The 15,344-nt window shown below is 44.4% G+C and overlaps 1 long non-coding RNA gene across 1 annotated transcript in view; it reads left to right on the top strand.

The window, feature by feature from the left end:
- Window positions 1-13,476, top strand: part of LOC146854232 (uncharacterized) — a 41,322-nt gene extending 27,846 nt beyond the window's left edge. Inside the window, exon 2 of the long non-coding RNA XR_014981173.1 lies at window positions 13,241-13,476. This is a non-coding gene — a long non-coding RNA (uncharacterized LOC146854232). The remainder of the gene's footprint in view (window positions 1-13,240) is intronic.
- Window positions 13,477-15,344: the final 1,868 nt, after the last annotated feature.

Here is a 15,344-nt window from a genome sequence, read left to right as displayed (position 1 = left end):
GACAAGATCAATGTTTTTAGTGTTGCGGAACCAGGTAGTAGCTCTTTGAGGTTGACTGAGCGTTATAACGTGCGAAAGGTGAAAACGGAAGGGAACAAGGAAGTGGTCAGACCAGTCTACATGGATAGGGGGAGCAGTATTCAGCAGGTCTGCTTTGGATATGACAAGATCCAGAATTGAACCCTTGGAATGAGTGGTTTCCGAGCAATGTTGGAATAGATCATTGGCTGAGAGAAAGGTGGCAAGCTTGTTGGCAGCCGAGTCTTCCAGAGAGCCCCAATGGAGAATAAAATCACCCAGAAAGATCTGCCTGTCATTTTGGGAAAATTGGTCACTGATGAAGTCAGTGAGTTCCTCCACAAAGGCAGAGCAGTTACCAGGCGGGTGGTAGATGGCATGGAATCTAAAGGGTGAGCCATGATGTATTTGAAGTTCTAGGGATAGGCATTCGAATGTACGGAAAGGGATGGTAGGGAAGGCTTTCATTTGAAGGGAATTCCTGAAGATGATAGCAACACCGCCCGAAATTTTGTCTGGTCTGTCATTTCTGAGGATAGAGTAGTCGGTGGGTACCAGAAGATCAAACAAAGTATGAGAGGAGTCATTAAACCAGGTCTCAGTGAGGAAGAACATGTCAAGATTCTGGAGGGTGATGATGTCAGAGATTTCCAATTTGTTTGATTGCAGATCTGCAGTTGTGGAGCAAGCAGTGCAGCTCTGACGCAACTGATTTGGTGACAGGGGTGTTAGGGCTATTAACCCCTTCTGTGCCCATGACGAGATGGTATCGTCATGGAGCACAGTCACGCTGTGCCCATGACGAGACCAACTCGTCATGACACCCACCCACGGGGGAAGCGCTGGCGCTCCCCCCGTGAGTGGTCGATCTTTTTTTTTTTACTGGGAGGGCAGGGGAAGACCTTCCCCTGCCTCCCCCACCCCCCCGCGTCATCAATGACATCAGCGCACGAGCCGCACTGACGTCATTGGAGGTTTCCCTTTGCTCTCCGAGGCGCAGGAAGCCATATGCTTCCCTCGCCACGGAGAGTAAAGGTGAGTTTTGGGGCTGGGGAGGGGGGTTTCTTGCATCGGTGGGTTTGGGTTAGGGTGGGGGGACTTGGGTATGCTAAGGCATGCCACGAGGCTCGGCTTCGTTCGTGTGTGCCTGTTGTTGCTTCCCTGTAAATTGTTTCCGAAGTTGAAAAACGCTCGTCTTTCTAGTTGCTGCCCTGTGAAATGGATCCAAAAATGCCGAGAAATGCCCTTCTTCGTAATTTTTCAAATCCAAAGTGCAGCAGCATGATTTTTGCATCGGTGGGTTTGGGTTAGGGTGGGGGCACTTTGGTATGCCCAGGCATGCCACGAGGCTCGGCTTCGTTCGTGTGTGCCTGTTGTTGCTTACCTGTGAAATGGATCCAAATTTGAAAAACGCTCGTCTTTCTAGTTGCTTCCCTGTGAAATGGATCCGAGAAATGCCCTTCTTTTTAGTTTTTCAAATCCAAAGTGCAGCAGCATGTAGAGAAATAGAATTTCTTATATGATACCTAACTAATAGCAAGACAGAGGGGTTGCAAAGTGGCCAGATTGTTTTTTTTTACATCCAAATACACCAGCATCACTTTACAGAGTTTGCAAGTGAAGTGCTAGTTTCATTTTCTCGTCTTTCTTTGCAGAGCATTGTCATTTCCTGGTTGGGAGAGTGTACCATTCCTGGAGGTACTGCAATACCTGGTTGATGGGTGGATTGGAAAACACAATGTGTACCATGGCTCTGTGTTTATGGATGTGGTCTTTTTATACCATACTGCTTACGTTTTGTAAGGATGTAAGCAATGGACAGTGAAACAGTTCCCTTCAGGGCCCTCTAGTCATGTCCATAACTTTTCAGGTGAAACCACTCGCTGATTTCTGAATAGTTAGTGAGAGATCGTTTAGGTAACCATGTTGTTTCTGCTTACATTTCACATGCTTTGCATTCCCTATGAGTGGTTGCTTTTTTTTAATTATTTTTTTAGGCGGCATATTACTGTTATCAAGTGCATAATTTGAATTGAGCCACATCCAAGTGTTTATAGCGGGCACAATTAGGTTACAGCTGAAGGCAGTGCGAGTTTCAGTGGGCAAGTATGGTGTTCAGTGGGGATGTGGCACTATGGCCAGAGCTGTGGAATTTGGAACTGGGGAACCGGGTGCCGCATTCATGACCAGTCCACCACACCACTGTACTGAGGGAGCACATTCCCATGCTAGACCGTAGAAGTCCCCACTAGACCTTAGAAGGCTTGATGTCTTAGCACAAGCAGGTGTACCCTAGTGGTGTCAATTGTGGGTTAACCTTGAAGGCCTGTCCACCACAATCCATACTGAAGTCCATGTCAAATTTCCCACCTCCCAGCGTTCCCCTGGGTCTCCTGGTAAAAATGGTGCCTCACTTGTGTGGGAGGCCCAAGTACCCGCGACAGACAAGGGCCCAAAACGTAGTGAGGTGACATCAAAATTGCCTATCTCAAAACCACCTGGTTTTGCAAGGGGGGGGTCACCTGGGTTTTTGGCCCGGTGCTCGGCGGCCATCTAGGGAAACCTACCAAACCCATACATTTCAGAAAACTAGACACCCGGGGGCTTCCAGGGAGGTATGGCTTGCATGGATCCCCCAACGTTTCCTTACCCAGAATCCCCTGCAAACCTCAATTTTAGCTGAAAAAATCACTTTTTTCATACACTTTTGTGTGGGAAAGTTGTGGCATCACCGGGCTCCCTCAAATTTCCCACCTCCCAGCGTTCCCCTGGGTCTCCCGGTAAAAATGGTGCCTCACTTGTGTGGGAGGCCCAAGTACCCGCGACAGGCAAAGACCCAAAACGTAGTGAGGTGACATCAAAATTGCCTATCTCAAAACGACCTGGTTTTGCAAGGGGGGTCACTTGGGTTTTTGGCCCGGTGCTCGGCGGCCACCTAGGGAAACCTACCAAACCCACACATTTCTGAAAACTAGACACCCGGGGGATTCCAGGGAGGTATGGCTTGCGTGGATCCCCCAACGTTTCCTTACCCAGAATGCCCTGCAAACCTCAAATTTAGCTGAAAAAATCACCTTTTTCACACATTTTTGTGTGGGAAAGTTGTGCATCACCGGGCTGACACAAATTTCCTACCACCCAGCGTTCCCCCGGGTCTCCCGATAAAAACGGTGCCTCACTCGTGTGGGTGGCCTAAGGACCCGCCATGGGCAAGGGTCCAAAACGTAGTGAGGCGCACTACGTTTAGGACCCTTGCCTGTTGAGGCGCACTACGTTTTGGAACCTTGCCTGTCGCGGGTACTTGGGCCTCCCACACGAGTTTTAGATTAGGGTCTACATCTACCAGTCATACGGTCAATCCACCCCGTCAACAGTTACCAGTTGTTGACACAACCTTGCTTAACATCGTTGTTTCAAATGATATAGTTGCAGATCAAGACACTACCTCACCAAATTTGCCCTTGCATCCCCCACAGCCATTGATTACTGATACGACTATCCCTATCTTTAATCTGTCTCATCATTCTCTATCCTTAGATGAGGTTTCCCTATTGAGCAAAGGTTTGTCATTTGTTCCTACTGCACGTAGTGGCTTTTTCAGACTCCAAGAAGATCTGCTCTTGTTTTTTAGACGAATTCGTCTAAAACAATTTTTCTCTGACAAACCTGAGACTAACAGACCATATGAGCACCAATTTAAACCTGTATCAACTTTTTTACCACCAACCTCAATGATGCCACATGAGATTCTAACATTTGAAAAACTTGTTCTGTTGGAGGTAAATGAGCTGCAACGACAACCTGAATTTGTACCATACAATTTACCCCTAACAGAAAAACTGGCCATTGACAATCTCAGCAATAATCACCACTTAGTCATAAAACCGGCTGACAAGGGCGGTGGGATTGTGGTAATGGACCATGAGGATTATGATATAGAAATCTTGCGCCAACTTGACACTACCATGCATTATCGCAAATTGAGTTCGGACCCTCTTGGTATTATTCAAAATAAGATCACTGTGGTTACATCTGAGGCCCTCTCAGAGGGCATCATTAGTAAAAAAGAATATGATTTTCTTAATAACTCACACCCCAGAACACCGGTAATGTACACCTTACCCAAGATCCATAAAAATTCTTCCTCTCCCCCTGGTCGTCCCATAGTGTCTGGGTGTGGTTCTATTTTGGAACCCCTAGGTAAATATATTGATTCCATCCTTAAGGTATTTGTTCCATTAACGGACACGTATGTTAAGGATAGTACACATCTAATCAATATTGTAGATGACCTCCCCTTTAACCTGGATATGGACCTTATGGCCAGTCTGGATATCGAGTCCCTATATACAAATATTCCCCAGACGGATGGACTCGTGGTCATGGAACATCTATTGAACACACGACCAAGGCCTACACGCATCCCTACAGAATTTGTAATTCAACTTTTACACATTGCTTTGACCAATAATTATTTTTTGTATAAGGATACGTATTATTTACAAATAAAAGGAGTATCGATGGGCGCTTGTTTTGCGCCAAATTTTGCGGTTCTTTATGTTCATCATCTTGAATCCACCCTTTTTTTAAATGAAAAAAACCCTTTTTTGACCGATATCACACTGTGGCGCAGGTATATAGACGATATCCTGCTGTTGTGGCATGGCACCCGGGAAAATCTGATGTCCCTTATGGATTGGTTGAACTCCATCCAACCTCTCCTTAAGTTTACTTCTGACATTCACCAAAATGATCTTCCATTTTTGGATCTTACCTTACATGTGGAAGATGGACTCATTGGCACATCCCTATACCGTAAGCCCACGGAACGAAACACCCTTCTATCCTATTCAAGCTACCACCCCCGTGGCTTAAGGGATGGTTTGCCATATGGACAGTTTCTCCGTATTCGGCGTAATTGCAAAGGGCGAAAAGATTATTTTCGCGAGGCGGCTATCCTTTCTGCTAAATTGGTCGACAGAGGTTACCCAAAACATTTGGTTAAAAGAGCTCTTAAAAGGGCTTGGTATAACCATAGAGAAATTATTTTGGCACCTTCCACTAGACGCGTTAATACACGTATCCCTTTTGTCTCGACCTATAGCCCCTGTAGCAATAAGGTTAGCCAAATAATCAAAAGAAACTGGAAATTGTTACGTACTTTCCCACAATTTTTGGACCCTCCCCTGTTATCATACAAAAGGGGCGCCAACTTATCGGATAAACTTGTCCATGCAATTACATGGCCCATCAAAGATAAACAGGATCATTCTGTTAACACCTTGTGGGGTCTCCCCCCTGTAATAGGACATTTTAAGTGCCAAAACTGTAATGTATGTGATCTAACTCTTAATACAAAAGTTTTTGTAACAGCCTCACATACTTACCAATTGAAACATTTTTCTAATTGTCGCACTACTCATGTCATCTATGCGATTCGCTGCCCATGTAACTTAATTTACATAGGCCAGACAACGCAGATGATTAAACAACGCATCTCACAACACAAAAGTCGCATTAGATGCAATGTTACCACGGCACCACTAGTACTCCATTACAAAGAACATAACCATCTGGAAACAGAGATGACCTGGCAGGTCATAGATCGCCCACAACTATCTATCCGTGGGGGCAATCTTCAAGCTCTATTGAATAAATCTGAATGCCGGTGGATTACACGCTGTAACTCTTTGACACAAGGCCTGAATTCCTTTGATGAATGGAATACAGTCATCACTAGCGCTTAGTTTTCTCCTTGGAGATGATCCAGTGGCTACAATTAGGTCCTGATCACCTGTGTAAATCTGGCCCCTTGTTAATGGACCTTATGTTGCATTATAGTAATGCATTGTGCCATGTTATATTGTTGCCTTATTGGTTTAGTATAGCAGAGTTATTTACATCTCCTTTTTTTAACACGGTTTTTATTATCACTGAGTCTGTAAATGAAAAAACTGCACGGATGCTGTAAATTTCCTATGGATGATATTTCCCCCTTTTCCCCTTATGAATATGTACCCGTATTCAACTTTTGGAGTCTGTAGATCATTATGGATTCGGGTTATGTATTATGCTGTAAAATTCACGTAATGTGCTAAACCATATGCACTCTGTAATATTTCAATTTTTTGTTTTGTTTCTAATTACTGAAAATGCTGTATACATATTAACTTCTTCTTCCTTTATGTATTGGTATGGTCCAATGCGCTGCTGTATTTATAACACACTGGGCATTGTGGCCCGTTTTCCTGGTGCAACCTTTCTTCTCCTTGGGTACACGTGTTCTATTCTATCGGCTCCAGTCCTCTTTCTTTGTCTTCCTTTCACTGTTAGAGTGAGTCACGTGATCAGACTGACTCTACTTCCTGGTTGACCGGGCAGCGTTTCCCAGGCGCTTTGTTCGTTTGTTAGAAGCATTGCTCGTTTGGATTGATTCTACGTGCAAATATTCGGACTGATCCCGTTTAGCATCACATTTTTCAAGTAAGCTACCGCCCTTTCTTGTTTGTATTCATTTTAGTAAGTTTAGTGTCCTTGGTGCAGTTAGTGTTGATTCCGGCCCTGTAAAGCACCTTACTTATTGGTTTTAATTTCCCGTAGACTCGACTTAAACTGCGAAACGCAAGCAATTTTGGATGCCTTGATGCACCTTGACAATCCAATTAGTCCTTACTCTGGGTAAGTGACCCTGCAATCACGCTGTAATTCCTTGTCCTTGGTAAACATTCAAGTTGTCCTTTATGTCCATGTAGCTTGAGTTATTTAGTTCTCCCTTCCTTTACAGACCACGTCACCCCTCCTGAGATGCTACTGCTTCCAGGCTGCATTGGGGTGACATTTGAATAATTCTTTAGTCTTCACTCGTGGTAAGCTGGATTATGCCCCATCCCATTTAATTGTGGTTTTACCCTTGTCCACAGCTTTCCAATTGTTCTTTTCTCTTTAGATTAGATCTCCAACGTACCCAAGTTTCTCATCGTCCTGTCACTTCCCTGCTATTAAGAAATCATCCCCATTCTTTCTGTGAAACAGGTAATTTTTCTTTCCCTTTATCTTTCCTTTTTCACTACTTTTAATTCAATTCTATGGGTCCTATAAATCCTTCTTTCTTCTCCCTTTTTGCACAGAGGTATATATTTTTTAAAACCTTCGTAGCCATAGTCCTGATGATGACCTCAACGAAAGGAGGTTGAAACGCCGTCGACCTGCCAACGCTAATTGCGGCTTTTCAAAGGGCCAATCAAGACCGGATTAATAGTGTTATAAGTGCAAATCTTTATGTGACTTCTGTTTGACCCTTTTGATTGGATTCAATTGTGCTCTCGCCGTTCCGCGTTGTCATTTTAAACACTTATGTCACTGCGCCGTTCACTTTTTCACTTCACTACCAGTGCACATATGATTGTTATGGTTACTGTAAATTGGACATACCTACTGTGCCTCTAATTAAAAATAACAATTTTTCATATTTCTTTGGTCTCCCTTGTCCCTTTTTGTTGTTTTTGATTAATTCCTATGTTTAATAGTCCCTTTACATGATGTTCTAGTTGAGACATTGTTTTTTGATATCATATCTACCCGGTCTCAACTGGGTTAACGTGTTTGCTCCTGTTTTTTTCTTTCTCCCACACGAGTGAGGCACCGTTTTTATCGGGAGACCCGGGGGAACGCTGGGTGGTAGGAAATTTGTGTCAGCCCGGTGATGCCACAACTTTCCCACACAAAAATGTGTGAAAAAGGTGACTTTTTCAGCTAAATTTGAGGTTTGCGGGGCATTCTGGGTAAGGAAACGTTGGGAGATCCACGCAAGCCATACCTCCCTGGAATCCCCCGGGTGTCTAGCTTTCAGAAATGTGTGGGTTTGGTAGGTTTCCCTAGGTGGCCGCCGAGCACCGGGCCAAAACCCCAAGTGACCCCCCTTGAAAAACCAGGTCGTTTGGAGATAGGCAACCTTCATGTCGCCTCACTACGTTTTGGGCCCTTGCCTGTCGCGGGTACTTGGGCCTCCCACACGAGTGAGGCACCGTTTTTATTGGGAGACCCGGGGGAACGCTGGGTGGTAGGAAATTTGTGTCAGCCCGGTGATGCCACAACTTTCCCACACAAAAATGTGTGAAAAATGTGATTTTTTTTTCAGCTAAATTTGAGGTTTGCAGGGCATTCTGGGTAAGGAAACGTTGGGGGATCCACGCAAGCCATACCTCCCTGGAATCCCCCGGGTGTCTAGTTTTCAGAAATGTGTGGGTTTGGTAGGTTTCCCTAGGTGGCCGCCGAGCACCGGGCCAAAAACCCAAGTGACCCCCCCCTTGCAAAACCAGGTCGTTTGGAGATAGGCAATTTTCATGTCGCCTCACTACGTTTTGGGCCCTTGCCTGTCGCGGGTACTTGGGCCTCCCACACGAGTGAGGCACCATTTTTATTGGGAGACCCGGGGGAACGCTGGGTGGTAGGAAATTTGTGTCAGCCCGGTGATGCCACAACTTTCCCACACAAAAATGTGTGAAAAAGGTGATTTTGTCAGCTAAATTTGAGGTTTGCAGGGCATTCTGGGTAAGGAAACGTTGGGGGATCCAGCAAAGCCATACCTCCCTGGAATCCCCCGGGTGTCTAGTTTTCAGAAATGTGTGGGTTTGGTAGGTTTCCCTAGATAGCCGCCAAGCCCGGGGCCAAAAACTCATGGGACCCCCTTTGCAAAACCAGGTTGTTTTGTGATAGGTAATTTTGATGTCTCCTCAATTGGTTTTGGGCCCTTGCCTGACGCGGACACTAGGCCTACCCACGCAAGTGAGGTACCAATTTTCTCGTAAGACTTTGGGGAACGCGGGGTGGGTGGAAATTTGTGGATCCACGCAGATTCTGGAACTTTCCACCACAGAAATGTGGGGAAAATGTGTTTTTTTTTACAATTCTTTAAGTTTGCAAGGGATTCTGGGTAACAAACCCTGGTGGGAGGCAGTCAAGTCACCCCATCCTGGATTCCCCTCGGTGTCTAGTTTTCAAAAATGTATAGGTTTGCTAGGTTTCCCAAGGTGCCCGCAGAGCTAGGGTTCAAAAACTACAGCTAGACATTTTGCCAAAAAAGGGTCATTTTTCACTGCGAAATTGAGGTGTGACCACGTTGCGTTTTGCGCCGTTTCCTGTCGCGGGCACTAGGCCGACCCACACAAGTGAGGTACCGTTTTTCTCGTAAGACTTTGGGGAACGAGGGGTGGGTGGAAATTTGTGGATCCACGCTGATTTCGGAACTTTCCACCACAGAAATGTGGGGAAAATGTGTTTTTTTAGACAATTTTTTAGGTTTTCAAGGGATTCTGGGTAACAGACCCTGGTGGGAGGCAGTCAAGTCACCCCATCCTGGATTCCCCTGGGTGTCTAGTTTTCAAAAATGTATAGGTTTGCTAGGTTTCCCAAGGTGCCCGCAGAGCTAGGGTTCAAAAACTACAGCTAGACATTTGAGGTTTGCAGGGCATTCTGGGTAAGGAAACGTTGGGGGATCCAGCAAAGCCATACCTCCCTGGAATCCCCCGGGTGTCTAGTTTTCAGAAATGTGTGGGTTTGGTAGGTTTCCCTAGATAGCCGCCAAGCCCGGGGCGAAAAACTCATGGGACCCCCTTTGCAAAACCAGGTTGTTTTGTGATAGGTAATTTTGATGTCTCCTCAATTGGTTTTGGGCCCTTGCCTGACGCGGACACTAGGCCTACCCACGCAAGTGAGGTACCAATTTTCTCGTAAGACTTTGGGGAACGCGGGGTGGGTGGAAATTTGTGGATCCACGCAGATTCTGGAACTTTCCACCACAGAAATGTGGGGAAAATGTGTTTTTTTTTTACAATTCTTTAAGTTTGCAAGGGATTCTGGGTAACAAACCCTGGTGGGAGGCAGTCAAGTCACCCCATCCTGGATTCCCCTCGGTGTCTAGTTTTCAAAAATGTATAGGTTTGCTAGGTTTCCCAAGGTGCCCGCAGAGCTAGGGTTCAAAAACTACAGCTAGACATTTTGCCAAAAAAGGGTCATTTTTCACTGCGAAATTGAGGTGTGACCACGTTGCGTTTTGCGCCGTTTCCTGTCGCGGGCACTAGGCCGACCCACACAAGTGAGGTACCGTTTTTCTCGTAAGACTTTGGGGAACGAGGGGTGGGTGGAAATTTGTGGATCCACGCTGATTTCGGAACTTTCCACCACAGAAATGTGGGGAAAATGTGTTTTTTTAGACAATTTTTTAGGTTTGCAAGGGATTCTGGGTAACAGACCCTGGTGGGAGGCAGTCAAGTCACCCCATCCTGGATTCCCCTGGGTGTCTAGTTTTCAAAAATGTATAGGTTTGCTAGGTTTCCCAAGGTGCCCGCAGAGCTAGGGTTCAAAAACTACAGCTAGACATTTTGCCAAAAAAGGGTCATTTTTCACTGCGAAATTGAGGTGTGACCACGTTGCGTTTTGCGCCGTTTCCTGTCGCGGGCACTAGGCCGACCCACACAAGTGAGGTACCGTTTTTCTCGTAAGACTTTGGGGAACGCGGGGTGGGTGGAAATTTGTGGATCCACGCAGATTCCGGAACTTTCCACCACAGAAATGTGGGGAAAATGTGTTTTTTTGGACAATTTTTTAGGTTTTCAAGGGATTCTGGGTAACAGACCCTGGTGGGAGGCAGTCAAGTCACCCCATCCTGGATTCCCCTGGGTATCTAGTTTTCAAAAATGTATAGGTTTGCTAGGTTTCCCAAGGTGCCCGCAGAGCTAGGGTTCAAAAACTACAGCTAGACATTTTGCCAAAAAAGGGTCATTTTTCACTGCGAAATTGAGGTGTGACCACGTTGCGTTTTGCGCCGTTTCCTGTCGCGGGCAGTAGGCCGACCCACACAAGTGAGGTACCGTTTTTCTCGTAAGACTTTGGGGAACGCGGGGTGGGTGGAAATTTGTGAATCCACGCAGATTACGGAACTTTCCACCACAGAAATGTGGGGAAAATTTGTTTTTTTTGACAATTTTTTATGTTTGCAAGGGATTCTGGGTAACAGACCCTGATGGGAGGCAGTCAAGTCACCCCATTCTGGATTCCCCTGGGTGTCTAGTTTTCAAAAATGTATAGGTGTGCTAGGTTTCCCAAGGTGCCCGCAGAGCTAGGGTTCAAAAACTAGAGCTAGGCACTTTGCCAAAAAAGGGTAAATTTTCACTGCGATATTGAGTTGTGACCACGTTGCGTTTTGCGCCGTTTCCTGTCGCGGGCACTATGCCTACCCACACAAGTGAGGTACCATTTTTATCGGGAGACTTAGGGTAATTCAGATTTGTAAAGGAACTGTTATTATCTATTGACTTTCGATGCATTTCTGCCTTCCAAATGAAAGATATTGTGTAAAAAAGAAGTCATTCTAAAAAATGACTGATAATTCTCATGCTAGTATGAGTATTCCCAATTTCAGAAATGTGCAAATATCTATTGTTTCTAAACTCTATATTTTGTTCCCATTTCAGAAATACATAGGTGTCTTTCATACCGATTTTTCCATGTACACATTTTTACAGAATAATTACTATATACCCGGTACATAATAAAAAACCATTGCAAGTTGCTGCTCAGTTTTTGGCTCTGGGTTCGTCGGGTTCTTGGTGAACCTACAAGTCCTATATATCCCCACAACCAGTAATGTCCAGCAGATGTAATGGTATATTGCTTTCAAAGAGCTGTCATAATTAGACGAAGTTACAGGTGAAAACGTTGACACAAAATGCTGTTTTTTTCAACTAATTTTCAATTTATCCTATATTTAACTGTCAGTTTCTATAAGAAAACCTTGATGGATCTACACAAATGACCCCTTGCTGAATTCAGAATTTTGTCTTCTTTTTGGAAATGTATAGTTCTCCAGGATCCGTTATTGCTTTTGTACCCATTTCTGCCATTAACTGGAAGGAGGTCAAAAGCACAAAAAATAGCAAAAATAGGCTATGTCCCAGAAAAATGCCAAAACTGTGTAAAAAATGGTGGGTTTCTGACAAAAGTCTGGTATCCCCGAAAAGCTGGGAAAATGGTGAATTCAACCCCACAAACCCTTTTTTGATAACATTTGCAGGGAAAACCCAGGTGCTTTCATTTGCAGCCCGATTTTCCCATTTTTCCGAAAAAAAACAAAATTTTGCTGTATTTTGGCTCATTTCTGTAACCCCTCTAGGAGAATCCACAAACCCGGAGTACCTTTAGAATCCCCATGATGTTGGAAGAAAAGGACGCAAATTTGGCGTGGATACCTAATGTGGTCAAAAAGTTACAGGGGCCTAAGCGCGCACTACCCCAAATAGCCAAAAAAAGGCTTGGCACAGGAGGGGGAAAAGGCCTGGCAGCGAAATGGTTAAGGGAGATAGGGAAGAGATTCTTGAATGAGGGTGTCCGGTAAGAAGGAGGCTGGTAGGTTCTGACAGAGGAGATAGTCTGAATAGGGAACTGCATAGAATTCTTTGGAGAGGATGGTGGAGGGGGGGTGATACTGGTGGATACAAAGACGCGTAAAGTCGCTAGAGAGTGTTGCTGAGGAGGTAAGCTCCACGTACAACTGAATAGATAGCTCATACGCTTCTGATGTGGTACATTAGGGGAATTTCGATGGCATGTTGTTTCCATTTGTTTTTAAGAATACAGTGGAGCGGTTGTCCTTTTTATTTAAGAATGCAGCTGAGGAGTTGATTGTAAGCTCCCGGGCGATTTAAAAGAGGTATGAGCACTACTGGGGTGTTTTCAATTAAAACAGGGTTGCTAGTGGGATTTTCATGGCATGTTGTTTCCTTTGTTTTAAGAACTCAGTGGAGCGGTTGGACTTTACTTTCAGAACACAGTGGAGTAGTTGATTGGAAGCCCAGGGCTATCGAGAAGAAGTACAAGCATGACTTATGTGTTTACAATTACAATAGGGTTGTGTGGGATGAGGTTACCACCATTCGTGTTCTTGTAGGTTTCTGCTGATTTTGGCGCATGGTGGCAAGTTTTGTAAGGAGTCCTATGATTGTAAGTAGAGGTGTTAAATACACACATCTTTGATTATATTGGTGGCATGAGCACTCAGTCTCTAAAACACCAGAGGGTGATCATGTAGCAGGGGTGGCATGCACAAAAATGGTCACAGAAGGTTTATTTTCACCATAGACAATTATATTATGAGAAGAGAGTGTACATGCTGACATTTATTGAACCACTAATGTACATTAGTTGATTAATGTTTGTTCTTTAACAGGTCCGCCCCTGGCGAAGGGACAGTCATCCCGAAAGGCATTGGGTGATGATTTTTGAATGCTTTCATCAATAATTGATGTTAATTTACAGTGTTAATGTTGTTATGGAATTTCAAACTATGGTATATCTATATGTTGTGTATATATTGTTATGAACATACAATGAACGACACATAAAAACAAGAAAAAGAAAAATAAATTCCAAAATATAAAAGGAAATAAATTTGTTTTAAATGAAGTAATTTTGTGACGAATGATCTTTCAACCCAGCCACATCCTCCACCACTCCTACTCTAGGAACGTGGCTGTTACACTACAACAAGGCTGCCTGAAACTTAGCAAAAGTCATCGTTGACTCAGGACAACAATCCTTAAATACAACAAAAGCATTAAAGTTTGACAAGTGGAAAATATGGATAGCCAACTTCTTATACCAAATGTAAGCCTTACGAAGAGCAGTGTAAGGTTCCAACCTCTGATCTACTCTATCTACACCACCCATGTGCCTATTATAGTCTAAAATGTACACAGAATTGCACACTTCAGCAACCTGACCCCAAACAGTCCCAAGTGAAGTGCTTTCATCATGGATGGTAGTCAGCATGTATACATCTCTCCTGTCTGCAAACTTCACAGCTAGAAGTTCCTCGCTACGCAACGCACTGAACAGTCCCCACACAAGCTTTTGAGAAACAAGTTCTTCTGAGAATCCTTTACGGTTAGAGCAGATTGTGCCACAAGCAACAGTGTGCACTTCGGCCAATTCCCTGAACAACAGCACACCAGTGTAGAAGTTATCCACATATAAATGGGGACCTTTGTTAAAAAGTCCTCTACCAAGTACCCACACAATTTTCTCAGTCACTCCAAAAGTGGATGGACAACAAGGGTGGGTCAATCCTGGAATCCCTACCGGTGTAGATCCTGAAATTAGAGACATATCCAGTCCTACAGTCACACAGCATATACATCTTAAATCCATAGCATGCCCTCTTGCTAGGAATATATTGCTTAAAAACCAAGCAGCCCGTGAACAAGACCAAAGACTCATCTACAGCTATTTCTTTCCCTGGAGCATAGATCTCAGAAAATCAATATACAAAGTGATCAATGACAGGCTGAATCTTAAAAAGACGGTCACAGTCAGGGTGATCTCGTGGCAAAGCTAAACCATTATTGACAAAATGTAGCATCAAAAGCAAAAGCAAATACCGATCACGACGGCTGGAAATATAGCCGTTGCCATCAAGAGACTCGTAGACCAATATGAAGACATTGATGGCTTCCTCAGCAAACCCATCAAAAAAAGTTCAACCCAAGAACTTCTTCATCTCATCTAGATTTGTGGGAGTCCACCGGGTAGCTCTAAAGTGGGGCCTAAGGCTGGCACTGTTGTCCGTCAAATACTGTTCAGAATACACATTAGTCTGCTCAACAATCTCTGCCAAAAATACATCATCCATAAACAACTGAAAAAAAAGTATAGGCAACAAGTTTTCAATATCCACTCTGCACCCTGGAACATCAGTAAAGTCTGTCAATGTTGGCTGCACCAAGCACTTCCAATGGGAGGCCTTGCAGCCCCAGGCTGCAACCCAGATGCCTCTTGCTACACTATGGGCACATCAATGTTCTCCTCTAAGACAGACACTTCATCTGCACTGAGAGTGGCTTCATCATCTGATGACTCCTCGTGGACAGAAAACTCACCTCCAGAATCTTCTACTGCCCCCTCTGCCTCAGATGCAGAGTCATTCTCTGAACCATGGTCAGAGGAAGACTCAAAGCATATCATCAACCTGCTGAGCAGTAATCCTGCGGCTAGCCATAGTCCTTACAAAGAAAGGAGACTCCACAAACAAGTCAACAACAACCAACACTTTGCAAAATAAGTAATAAACAAATACTCAAAAACAATATGACTCACTTGCCAAAGATAGCTACACTCGCCAGCACCTACTCTGCAGGGACATAGCAAAAGCAGCTATATCCCACTAGAAAGAAAAAACAAAACCAATTACTCACAAGACAACAAAATAAACATCGAGCACTAATGCAAAAAGATTTTGACACTCAAAAAACAGAAGCCAAACATACTGCTATTTT

This window comes from Triturus cristatus, chromosome 4_1 (assembly GCF_964204655.1).
Source record: "Triturus cristatus chromosome 4_1, aTriCri1.1, whole genome shotgun sequence".
Taxonomy (NCBI): domain Eukaryota; kingdom Metazoa; phylum Chordata; class Amphibia; order Caudata; family Salamandridae; genus Triturus; species Triturus cristatus.
This window is presented reverse-complemented; position numbering and strand designations above follow the sequence as displayed.